A 12760-nucleotide genomic window follows, 5' to 3' on the forward strand; every position below is an offset into this window, starting at 1 on the left:
ATGTTACTACTGAAATGCAATTAGCTTACATATTCACAAAAGCATTGGATGTTAATCAGTTTGAATGTTTAAGAGGGAAATTGGGGATTTGTATTCATAAGAATTTATAACAATTAAAGGAGTTTGTGGTTAATATCCCAGAGGATATTTCTGACAAAAATAGCAAGGAAACTTGTAGGGAGCTGGAAACTGGGATTAGGGTTGCCAAGGCTAGGAAAGAGGCTTTAGAGGTTCTCATTAGTAGCTTGGAGCAGGAAGAGAAGGATAAGGTTGGTGAAGCCAAGGAGTCAAATGCCCATACCTCAAGTGAGAGGTCCAATTCTCAAGATCAATCTAGTGGCAGTTTTGAATCTGAAGGTGAAGAAGATGCTACTTCCTCAGACTAAGTTGTGATGGTCCCCCTGTTATGAAGACAATATGTGTGTTCTAGTTGCTGTTCTGGATGATGTTTTGGCTGTTTTGGATGCTGGATAATTTGTTGTCTTTCTGTTGAAATGTTTGTAATTTTTGGCAGTCCTTACTGATGCCTTGATGTAATATTTGGGCTCTTTATGAGTTCCATGGATTTCTGATTATCTCAGCTATTGCAGCTGTGTATAATTATGGTTTTACATTTATGTTTTAACATATTATATGTTATAACATCTCTTGTGACATTCTCTGCTAGGCTGATTGACATTTATTTTGTCTAATTGGTTACCTTTGGTCTATTTTGACTAAAAAGGGAGAGAAGTGATTATGTGGAGAGCTGCAGTTAAATGTGTGGATGTGGAGATCTGGAGTGCTGATATAGCTAGTTAGGCTAAACAGATGAACAACTGATGTTGAAGGAGATGTTTGATGTAAGACAGAATAATGTTTTGTTCTGTGATGTTGGAGGAGATGTCTGATGTTTTGTGCATATTCTGTGTTGCACAGGTGATGTTGAAGGAGATGTCAGAGGGTAACTCTGAATGTTATAGGTGCTGAAGGAGATGTATGTATTGAACATACTTAGGGGAAGAAGAAGTACCCATGTGCATTTGTGTGTTTTACTAGTTGCTATTATAGCTAGTAATTCTGTTTGCTTCTGCTGCTGCTTAAACGTTGTTATGTTGTTTAACTGCTGATGTGTTTTTGTCTTGTGAACAAAATGGACTGTTATATGTTTTAGCCAAAATTTGCCAAAGGGGGAGTTTGTTGGTTCTAAGTGTTGGCAGCAATTTTGGTAAAACAAAGAGTGTTCACAAGATGTTACATATGATGTCTTAACATAAGATGTCTTGTACCTGCTGGAGGTTTGAAATATAGTTATGTAGGATTATTTCAGGATGTCATACCTGATGTCATGACATCTGATATAATGTACCTGCTGGATATTTAAAATGGAATTATGCAGGATTGTTCCAGGATGTCAGACCCGATGTCATGACATCTGTACACAGAACATTTAGTCTGAATGTTATGTGATTGCGCTTTTAATGGCAATCTATGTTTGATTGATGAGTTAATTGCAAACGCAATCAATCAATGATTACAACGTGATTTAACTTATTTTCCAAAGAGATCTAACCAACTTTCATAAAAAGATTTGAATGGAAAATAGTTTTAGGGTTTTATGATGTCCAAGCCCAACTGAAAGCTTCTATAAAAAGGACATGGAAAACCTGATTTGATACACAAGAAATACAGAGCGAAATATTGAGAAAGAATAAGGGTTTAAATCTTGTGTGGTCTTGTGACATGTAAGTCATTCAATTCATCCATAGATGATTGAATTGGTCTGATTTTTGAGTTGTAATTTGTCACTCTAAGCTTTTAAGCATGAGTGTGTGTCTACTTGATTGAAGCTGCTAAGCAAGATCAAGTGTGTGTCTTTGAAGAGTGTCTTCTTTTCATAAGCAATTCTTGTTTAATATCACTGGTGTGATTGAGGGGGGGTGAGTGGGATCTCATATCTAAGAGTTCTTAGGTAGAAGTCATACGGGTAGAGATTAGGTGAAAAAGACTGTAACTTGTGTAGTTTACTGAGAGTCTTTGAACTGATTCTATTTAGTGGATTTCCTTCCTGGCTTGGTAGCCCCCAGACGTAGGTGAGTTGCACCGAACTGGGTTAACAATTGCTTGTGTCTCTTGCATTACTATTCTTTATCTTTATCCTGTTTGTATTATTCAGATATTAGTGTCTTGACATTACCTTTGACATCTCATATCTGATACCAGAATTTCACATATAAATATCTTCAGTTAGATCATATGAAGGAAGACATTTTTCACAATAATTTGATAAAGACACCACAAGTTAGAAGCAGTTAGAGAGAGTAGATTGTAAATAGTTATGATTTTGGAAACTAGTGCAAATGTCTCATCATAATCAACTTCATATTCGTGCTTGTTTTCTAAGGTAACCAATCGGGCCTTGAAGCGATTGAGGGAACCATCATAATTCATTTTAAAATAACACACCCATTTGTAAGCTATGGGTTTTACATTAGGAGGATAGGAGACAACATCTCACATGAAGTTCTCTTGAAAAGCCTGAAGCTCCTCATTCATGGGTTTTATCCAACACACATCTTTAACAAGTTATGAGTAGCAAGCTATGAGTAACAAGTAGGAATAGATATGCTACACAGTGAGGCGGTCAAAGAAAGTATGTGAGGAGTCATGCTTGTCTGGTAAATATCTATTAGGTGCTTGAGATATTTGAGCAAAATGATGTGGCTCAACAAGTACATGATCAACTAGCAGACCATCATCAAGAAGAAGAGTGTGAGCCTGTTGTTTGTGTGTTTCTAACATATACATTGATTGGTTTATAATTTTCTATAGATTGAGGTGTAATAGAAAAGTTGGGAAGAATAGAAATACCATTCATGAAAGGAGAAATAAAATGAAACACAAATTGATTGTAAAATTTTTCCCATTTCTAGAAATGTGAAAATGGAGTTTAGTGACATCATAACACATAAAACTCCTATGAGAGTAGGGGTGGAAAAGCGGGGGGTGGCTCACCGCCCGACCTCCGCACCCGCCAAAAAATAGAAGGTTGGGTTGCGATTTTGTGCCCACCTACCCGTTCAGCCCACCCCGCCAAAAAATGGGAGAGTTGGCCCGCCAACCCATTAGCCTAGTTATAAAGCATTCAAAATATTTTTTTTGGTTTGTTGAAGGTTAATACTTGAACTATAGTTTTGGAACTCTTGGTAATGGTTCTATTTTAGGTGAAATTTCTTGATGGTTTTAGACTTTGAAATGTAAAAAAAAAAGCTTTTTAATCTATTAAAAATTTAAATTAAATTAAATAAAAAAAGGTTGGCAAGCCCGCCACCTGCCAACTCGTCACCTTGGCAGAGCGGGCTAGATTTTAAGCCCAATTTCACTTGGCGGGCTTGCCCGACCCACTATATTTTTTTGCGGACTTAATGCAGGGTGGGGCGGGGCGAGGGCGAGCGGCCTAGTTTGTCACCCCTATATGAGAGTGATTATACCCCATAAATGGACATTGAATAGACTGTGCTCTCAACTCATGTCTTTCAAATCCAGTTAAATGTACAAAACACACACATCCAAAAGTATGTAAATCACTATGATAAGACTGAGTTTTAAATAAACAAAAAAAAGATTTAAAATCAATAACCATAGAAGGAAGGCGGATGATAAAAAAAATATAATCGTAGACATGGCCTCTACCTAAACTTGGGATGGTGCAAAAGCTTGAAGAAGTAAGGTGCGCATTACATCAAGCAAATGGAGATTTTCACATTTGATTTTGTTAGGGAGTATTGGATCAAGATCTTTGAGATAATATACCTTTTTGTTGAAGGTACTCTTGAAACTCATGAAACATGTATTCACCACCAGATTCGGGCCAAATTTTTGTAACACTTATGAAGTTGAGTTTCAACATATGTAAGAAATTTCTTAAGCATCGAAAACACTGCATATTTGGACGCAAGAAATTATATCCAAGTAAAATGACTATAATCATCAATAAATGTGACAAAATATTTATAATGAGCATGTAAAACTACATGAGAGATTCCCCATGCATCACTACGAATCATCTTAAAACAAGTGGACGCACGACGAGCACCAGACGGAAAAGAAAGTATTTTACTTTTACTCAATTTGCAAAAAAAAAATGAAGCAGAGGCATTACAAACGCCATTTTTATTTCCCAGCAAATGAGTTTTAAATAAATGATACAACATAACGTTTATGCCCCTTCGTGATCACCTTCCCTGACACTTTCTCTTGCACAAGACAACCAACACGAGAAAAATAAACATTATCATTGATATCCACCAATTAACCAACAAATAATAAATTGAAAGCAAGACCAGCTGATACAAGTACATCCCAAAAATCAGAGTTTATGTCACAAACATTAGTGATAGATGGGGTATTACTATCAACAATTTGAATTTCTTGATTACCATGATAAGATTGTAAATTGTGCAACTATTCAAAGGAATTCATCATGTGATTGTATGCACCAGAATTAAGAAAACATGAATGAGAAATATTAGAAGACTTACCCCGAATTCCCAAGGCTGAAAGGGTAGAAAGTACAATTAATTGAATCATTTCAGGATGTAGAACACGACTTTTAGATACACCAATAAAGAAAAGGCCAATTGTAGAATTTGTAGTATCATGGAACGCCTGCACCAGATGTTATTTTAGTTGTGTAGGACATGTTGGACAATCAGATATAATATGACCTTGTTGCTTTCAATAATTACATAACGTTTTACTGTAGCTACGAGAAATATGTCCAAATTGTTTGTAAGAGAAACATTGAACATGTCTCATATCACGACCTTTACCTCTACTCTTAGCAGCATATGCTCAGAAATGACAACTTCATGTTACATGTCTCTTTGAGTAATGAGACATTGTTCATCCCTTAGAAGATATCCAACACATGCATCCAAAAAAGGGACATGATTTCTATTAAGTAAAGCACCTCTAACAACTTCAAAATTTGGGGAAAATTTCATAAGAAACTAATCTCTAATGCTTGTGTTATGGACCTCTTAGACAGTCGTAAAAGAATTCTTAGGAACATCATTATGAATAAAAGCAAAGTATTATGTCCACAAATAGAAAAAACTAGAATAATATTCTTTAACAGATAAGTTACCTTGTTTGTAATTGGCTATCTCTAGTTCAAACTGAAATCACTTTGTTGCATTGTCCTGGTTGCAAATATGGTTCAAATAGTTCAACATTTTTTATCATTTGAAAATGAGCACAAATTATGATCATTTGAGGACTAATTATTGAGGATCCATGTGATTATTTGAGCATAATTGGTTTCCCACGCATCTAATACACATTTATCTCTTAGTGCCTTGGAGATGGCATCTAGGTGACTTTATAATCCCTTTCCTTTAACATAATTTTTAAATTGAAACTTAAAAACAATTTAAGCACTAGGTAAAACAGACTTAAAAACCAAGCCTCATTTTTATTTTTCGAAGTTAAGGTATAAATGGCACTAAAACTTCTAGAATGCATTTTAGCACTAGGTAAAATAAACCAAGCCTCATGCGAGTATTATTTACAAAGAAACACTACAACGTTGATTGAATACTAACGAAGAAGCCAAAAGTCACGAACAGAGTAGAACTGCAAACAAACACACAGAACCAAGGCATAATCACAAATAATTAGTGATAATCAAAAACCAAATCACGATCGTAGCACAAAATCAATTGCAATCAAACACCTAATCACAATCAAAGACAAAATTAAGAGAGGCAACAAACTCATAACTATGAACCCCGAATGGCCAATAACTTAGGACATCACTCATAATAATAATCTAAATCCTTCAAATCAGGAATCACCGAGACAAAATCAAAATATGACACATGACCGTTGTCGCACTTGAAAAAATGAGAACATGACTTAGCAAAGTGCAATCGCATACTCACAATGATAGACTGAACAGAGTCACCACCGAACTTTATTTATTCCTAAAAAGGAAATGGGAAATATCGATAAAACCCAAGAAAGAACGACAATGATTATGGTCGTCGCAACCAACATCAGGGTTCGGGAGTCAATTATGCAAGGGGAAGGTATTAGCACCCCTCACGTCTGTTGTACTCAATGGGAACCATTAGGTTAGTAGTGTATGTTAGTATTAGCTTAGAAATGTTAGGCTTCTCGATTTATTAAGAGTAAAAGAAGAATAAAAGAAGAGATATATGTTTTTGGATTTTACAATGAAGAAGACTAAACTTAAGTTTTTTATTAATGTGCCTGATAAGATTTACAAATCTTGCTCCTATGTATCTGTGGGTGCAATAGAGAACTCAAGGCTTACGTAGTTCTGGATAGAAAATATTTGCTTGTTGGTCAATTTTAGCGAAAGCTACTTTGTGTCAATCGACTGAAACATTGTTGGACTACCCAAAACAAGTGGAGAAGGGTACGTTTGCATCACGGCCGAATGGATTTACAAATCAACATTCGTGAGCAACGTCACAAGCTTACTCACACATTCAAGTGGATGAAACATTGTTTTGAATAGTCAAGACAAAGCACCTTTCGTTTGAGAAAAGGGTTTAAAGATCAATCGCATAGTGGCGAGAAAAGAGTTCGATTGGTTTGGATGTGTTTTGAGTAATGGTGAGAACTTGGATGGGCGAGATATTCATCTCGAATCCTAGCCTCGGGACTGTGTGGTATCCACCATATTTCGTTTCCATCTTATTTGCAAAAGGGTTTGATATTTTTAGGTGTTTTTGAGATTTGATTGAGAAAATGGATTGACGTTGGATCAAGCATTTGATGAATGATTGCGAAAAGTTTGAATGAAATAGTTTGAAAGAAGATGGGATAGAAAGAAGTGAATTGATTTGGTTATTGATAAAGGGTCAATTTTTTGGATCGAGTCTTTATTTTTTATCTTTATTGAGAAAGGGTCAATTTTATTCTTGTGTTAGAGCTAGCTAAACAAATAAGCAACAAAGAAATAAAAATGGTAAAATTATTACACGTCATGAGAATAGGGGTACTTTTTTCGAATGAGGATTCATGATAATGAAACGATTAAATAGGGCCCAATCAACAAAAAAATAGACAAGTGTAAGTGCAAGAGAAGAATCTCATTGTAAGAAGCCCCCAAGAGTAAGCCATGTGAAGAAAATAACAAACACACAAGTTACAACACATTCAAAAATTAAATCGAAAGAAATAAAATCGAAATGTGTACGGATTAAAATCGGGATGCGATGATGCATATCAAATTCACATAACGCAAGAAAATGCAAGGAAAAATGATATTGAGAAGTGCAAGAAAAACCCTAGGTAATGTGCTCAAAGCCGGTTTGTGCATATTGACAATAATGAAAATGTCGTATGCAACGAGTCAAAATACCATCAATATATCGATAAATTAATCATGGAATAACAACATGGGAGGTGTCGAATCCATAAATCAAAGTTTGATGCTTAACCATGAAAAAAATCCAAGAAACGAAGCAAAAATCCAACAAGTATTACATGTTCTAAAACGTTCACGGGGCACTTTTGCAACGGCCGTAATCGAGGGAAATGATTGGAAAAATATTTTTAAAAAATTAAACTGTGAAGATAATGTCACAAATAAGAAGTAGGTGTCAAAAAATCAGAAAAAAAAAATCATTTGGATGGTGAAGGAAAATGGGAAAATCATAAAAAAATAAGGGTAAAAAATAGAAAAAAAATGGTGATGAAAAGTGGCAACAAGGGTATTGAATTCAGGACATGGGGAAGGAGACACGAAACTTCAACCATTCCCCCATGATCCTTTGTTGTTAGAGAAATACCTTCCTAAATATATAATATACAATGTTTCATATAATGGGGAAAAATAAAGAAAAACATAAAAATGCAAGAAATGACGGAGCGTCTTGCTCGACCAAAGTCACCTGGTTGTCAAATTAATACAATCATTGATATACATAAGATAAAAAAATTGTAATGCATGACCAGTCAAACCAGCTCACACTCATCAATTAAGTTAAGGCCACAAATCAGAATCCAACACATGGCATAATTTAATTGGTTAATTCAAATTTAAATTGGAAAAGAGGGATTAAGGCATTGCAGCAACAGAAGAAACCATGTTCTTCGTCATCTTCTTCCTTCCAATAAAAAAACATGAAAAATGCATCTCTGAACTTCAAAATGAAAATGAGTAGTCATTGTGCTCAGCTCTGATCATAGATGCTAAAGTTGAGCTCAAAATTCAGCAATTTAAATGGAGTGCAGAGAAATTGGGCTTCAAAGTGAAGAACCCTAGAATTTAAGATCCAAATGAAGCATCTATGGCGGATAAAAAAATGCAATTAAACATGAGGAAACATTCATTAGATCCAGACGCTGAACATGGTATCAAGCTTGACTAAAAACGAAGGCTTGAACTACATGTAAGGAAGCAAACTAAAAGGTACAAAAATGCGGATTCACAAGCTCAAACAGGTAAGTGCTTCACTCTATTTTTCATTTTATCAGCTTCATAGTATGTGTGGGATTGATTATGGGTAGTACAAGTAGTTGGAGATGGTGTGTATTGATGAATCTGATAGCCTGCTTTGGTGTTGTTGTAGTGTAAATTTGGAAGAACTTTCGTTGCTTTTCAAGCTTGCCTTCTTGAGTGAACTATGATGCTGTTATATAGGCTGAGTGAAGAGAGTTGGCACGTGTTAATTTTTGTGCCAAAATCGTGTGAACTTGTGAGAATCATGACTGATTTGTGTGTAGGATTCATGAGCTGGAAATGTGCAATAATGGTTCTCTTGTAATGTAGATTCTTTCCTGAATTCATGAGATTGCTAGAAAATGATAAGGTACTCGTTCGGTTCCCACTGAATTCTAGAAACTTGTTGAAAATTCAATATATTTGCAATGTATTTCAATACTGTTGTACTGTATTTTTGTTGTCCTCTTGCATTGTACTTGTTGTAGCTTTGTGCTTATCTAAACCTCCCTTAGCGATTGGATTGGGCTAGATTAAAATGTCACATAAATCACTCTTTGCACACGCCACTTTTTTTTGGAAAATGATGATTGGAAATGATGATTTGGTGATGATTTTGATGATGTATAATGCAGCTTATTCATGTAATAGATGCCAACTCACATCTGCATTCAATCAATGGTGGATGAAGATGTTTAGTGAAGCTGGGAACCGATTTGAAGTTGATGTTAGCTCCATGATGAAATGCTTCATTTTGGACCCTTGATGCCTATGATTTTTGGAAACCGAATTGGATTATATGTGACTTGTTTCCTTCATGTTTGCATGTGTTCTCTCTTTATGTTCCTGGCTTGTATTAGAATGAAACTTGTAAATTCACTTTGTGTAATGCTTGTATGAACATGAACCATGGTGATGCTACTTGATATTCCTCATGCTCATTACATTCATGCATTTTCCTTGCTTGAATTTTTTCTCTTTTGGATTCATGGTGTATTCTATTGGATGGAATGCTTTTAACATGAGTGTGCATTCTTTGATTCTTCACTCCTTTTGTTTGGTAGGTTTATGGTTTGCGTTGCAAGGTATGGAAATGGTGAAGAAACTATTCAAATCTGGTACTACATCTTGGCACAAAGAAAGAAGCTTGGTTTAGAAGAAAACTTCATGTGTAGTTCACTAGGAATAGTTTGTTTTTAAACTTGTAATAACATTTGGTGTTCTTGTAGAAAAAACAAAGATCTCTTTTGTATCTTAAAATACCTCATGCACTTATGTAATGCTTGATACTTTATACACAAACGATTATCAGAAATTTAAATGCAATATGAATGAGCAAGTTCGAATATGAATGAGCAAGTTCGAATATGAATGAATGAGTATGATTGAATGAAAGTTATGGAATGTGAGAAATTGTTGAATATGAGTGAGGACCAAAGAAAATGTATGACATGAATGCTTTGGATTTACCATGGAAATTCATTAGAATATGAGTAAGAGCTAATAGAATATGAATGGAATAAATGGAATATGAATGTAAATGATCATAAGAGTGAATAAATCGAAAATCGATGAATAATGTCTTATGAGAAAGACAAGGACATTGATGGAATATGGTGAAGGAAGTTTGGACTGAGAAACACAAATGAAAATTATGTGGTTTCCACTTATGACTCTACCAATTCAAATGGGATTCAAAATAAAACTTTCCCTGATCATGAAAAGAATAAGCATCTAAGACCAAAAATTAGGCATACTAGACAAATAAACAATCAATGGTTGTTGTGGATGGCATGTGATAGTATGACTAGACAAAGAAATGCAGGGGAATAGTTTTATAACCAGATGAAGTGGTCATAAGAAATAATGCAGATGAATGATTGGGTGGGGGGAAAATTCAGAGTCAAAATCAGGGTGTGACAGTTACCCCTATTTAAGTATCTTCAAATAGATAATATAAAGTGGGACAAACGACACTTTAGAATGCAATAAAACTTTAAAAGTTGGAGATTTCTGACAAGAAATTCGTCCTCACAAAGATCTGGAGTTTTCTAACAAGAAAAACATCCAATCAAATACAAGGAAAATCCTAACAGGGAATATACACAGGCAAAATGGGGAGTTTTCTCACAAGAAAAGCATCCATACAAAAACCAATATGGAGATTCTTCACAAAGAGATCATTTAGGATAGAACTCGAGAGTTTTTTGACAAGAAAAACATCCATGCAAACTATGAAGAGCTATGATTGTGAAGTCCATACCGCTGAAAGGAAATATTGTGTTGAAAAGTCTATTGATCGTGGTTGGTACGAGTATGCCAATAAGAAAGGACTAAAAAAAGGAGACGTCGTGAGATTCAGCATTCGCCATCCACCAACATGAAGAATAGTTATTAGCGTGTTGAACTAGTGAACTTAGTTTTCAGATTGGGGCAAGGTCAAAGTTGATGGTGTGGTGTGGTTGTAGGTAGTTCTAAGTAGGTTGTTGAATGTCAAGTGTATTTTGTTTAGTAGATAATGCACGATACTTGAAAGAATTATAAGTGGGATATGCAGTATGAAACCCTCTATGGTTAGTATTGTGGCTATTGTAATATGAATGTTGGCATTGTTGTGGATGTTTTTAAGAATTGTAAGTGGGATATGTAGTATGAACCCCTTTATGGTTAGTATTGTGGCTATTGTAATATGAATGTTGACATTGTTGTGGATGTTTGTTTTGGTTAAAGATGTTGCATTCCATCCAACAATTGTCATTTGATAAGAAATGAATAAGTAGCATGAATAACTGGTTATGTATAAAAGTTTGGTTATAGTTACTGACTATTTGGTAAATCAATAATTTGTTCAGGATTGTTAGTTATGTTTTGTATGATTATGAGTTATATGAGTGTGTGTGTGTATATATATATATATATATATATATATATATATATATATATATATATATATATATATATATATATATATATATATATATATATATATATATATATATATATATATATATATATATATATATATATATATATATATATATATATATATATATATATATATATATATATATATATAGTATGATTGAGCCCATGGTTATGTATTTTTAGGGCGATTTTAATCAGAACATGAGTAGTTTAATGTCAAGAAATAATTTGATATTTTTCAAATGCGCATGCAGTGTCAAAATAAGTTAGAATAACCTGTTGAACTACAGTTTTGGTACCTAACCCAAAAAAACGTATAGCAGTAATGCATACAATCTGATCCAGGAAAGTTTCAAAATATATGGTGATCAATTTTGAACGTTTTATAAGGTCTGAATGGGGGAGTAGGTGTGGTAAGGTACAAAATACGATGATTCATAAGTGACATGCGTAAGAGCAAAAGCAGGAAAGTCACACGTGAACATGGATGTCATTTTGTGGAAAATTGAATTAAAAAAAAGCTTGACAAGACATTAATGTGTAGCTTACAATAGACAAAAGAGTATATTGTAGCCATGTGAATATGTGGAAACGTTTTTGTACAAACTCACAAATAGATATAACCCTTAAACACTCGATGTCCTCATCACTTTCGAAAACGAAAAAACGGGAATACTAGTAAGAAATAGGTTCTGTATTTGTCCTCCTACCAGTGTAAAAATTATGAAATGGAAATATGTGGAATTCTGAAGCACGCATCCTTGATTGAGTCATTTGCAATCGGAAAACTATCCACACAGGTAAGTCACCACATTAATCATAATATTGTTCAATGGTTTTCAATGAAAAAATATTATCCAGGTGTAATGTATGGTTATTACAAACGTTTGTTAATTGCAGTCGTATGCAGAGATTGATCCATCGTTTGTCAATAACCATGAAGATGAAATAACAAAGACATGGACAATATTGAACAACCAAGGTGTCCACCATGAATTAATCTTTAACCAAATTCCAGATCATCCACTCATAATAAGTGGTTGGCCTTGTTTAGAAGCTTATTACAGTCTACCAACTGATGTTATTGTCGAGGTTGGTTATTATGGAAACAACAATTTTGGAATATCCGACTTTAAAGAGCTGTTGAAACTTCAAGACCTACCACATTTTCATAGTAGATATTTGTACAACATAAACATATATGCATTTGACATGACTTTGAGCCCTATAAGCATATCTCTTGCCAAAATTAGTTGAGCATTTTGAATCTACATTATTTAAATAAAAAATTTATAATGTATATAAATTTAATATTATTACTTATTTGATATTTGAAATATAGAAACTGCAGGTAGAATTTGCAACAATATTGAGAGA

At 34.2% G+C, this 12760-nt stretch overlaps 1 long non-coding RNA gene across 2 annotated transcripts; it reads left to right on the forward strand.

The window, feature by feature from the left end:
* Nucleotides 1-7860: 7860 nt before the first annotated feature.
* Nucleotides 7861-9807, forward strand: LOC127085061 (uncharacterized). 2 transcript variants are annotated; one of them, XR_007788914.1, is made up of 2 exons: nt 7861-8828; nt 9094-9807. It is a non-coding gene; the product is annotated as an uncharacterized LOC127085061 (long non-coding RNA). The 2 variants fall into 2 exon arrangements; XR_007788915.1 differs by having other exon boundaries at nt 9523-9807.
* Nucleotides 9808-12760: the final 2953 nt, after the last annotated feature.

Source organism: Lathyrus oleraceus, chromosome 5 (assembly GCF_024323335.1).
Source record: "Lathyrus oleraceus cultivar Zhongwan6 chromosome 5, CAAS_Psat_ZW6_1.0, whole genome shotgun sequence".
Taxonomy (NCBI): domain Eukaryota; kingdom Viridiplantae; phylum Streptophyta; class Magnoliopsida; order Fabales; family Fabaceae; genus Lathyrus; species Lathyrus oleraceus.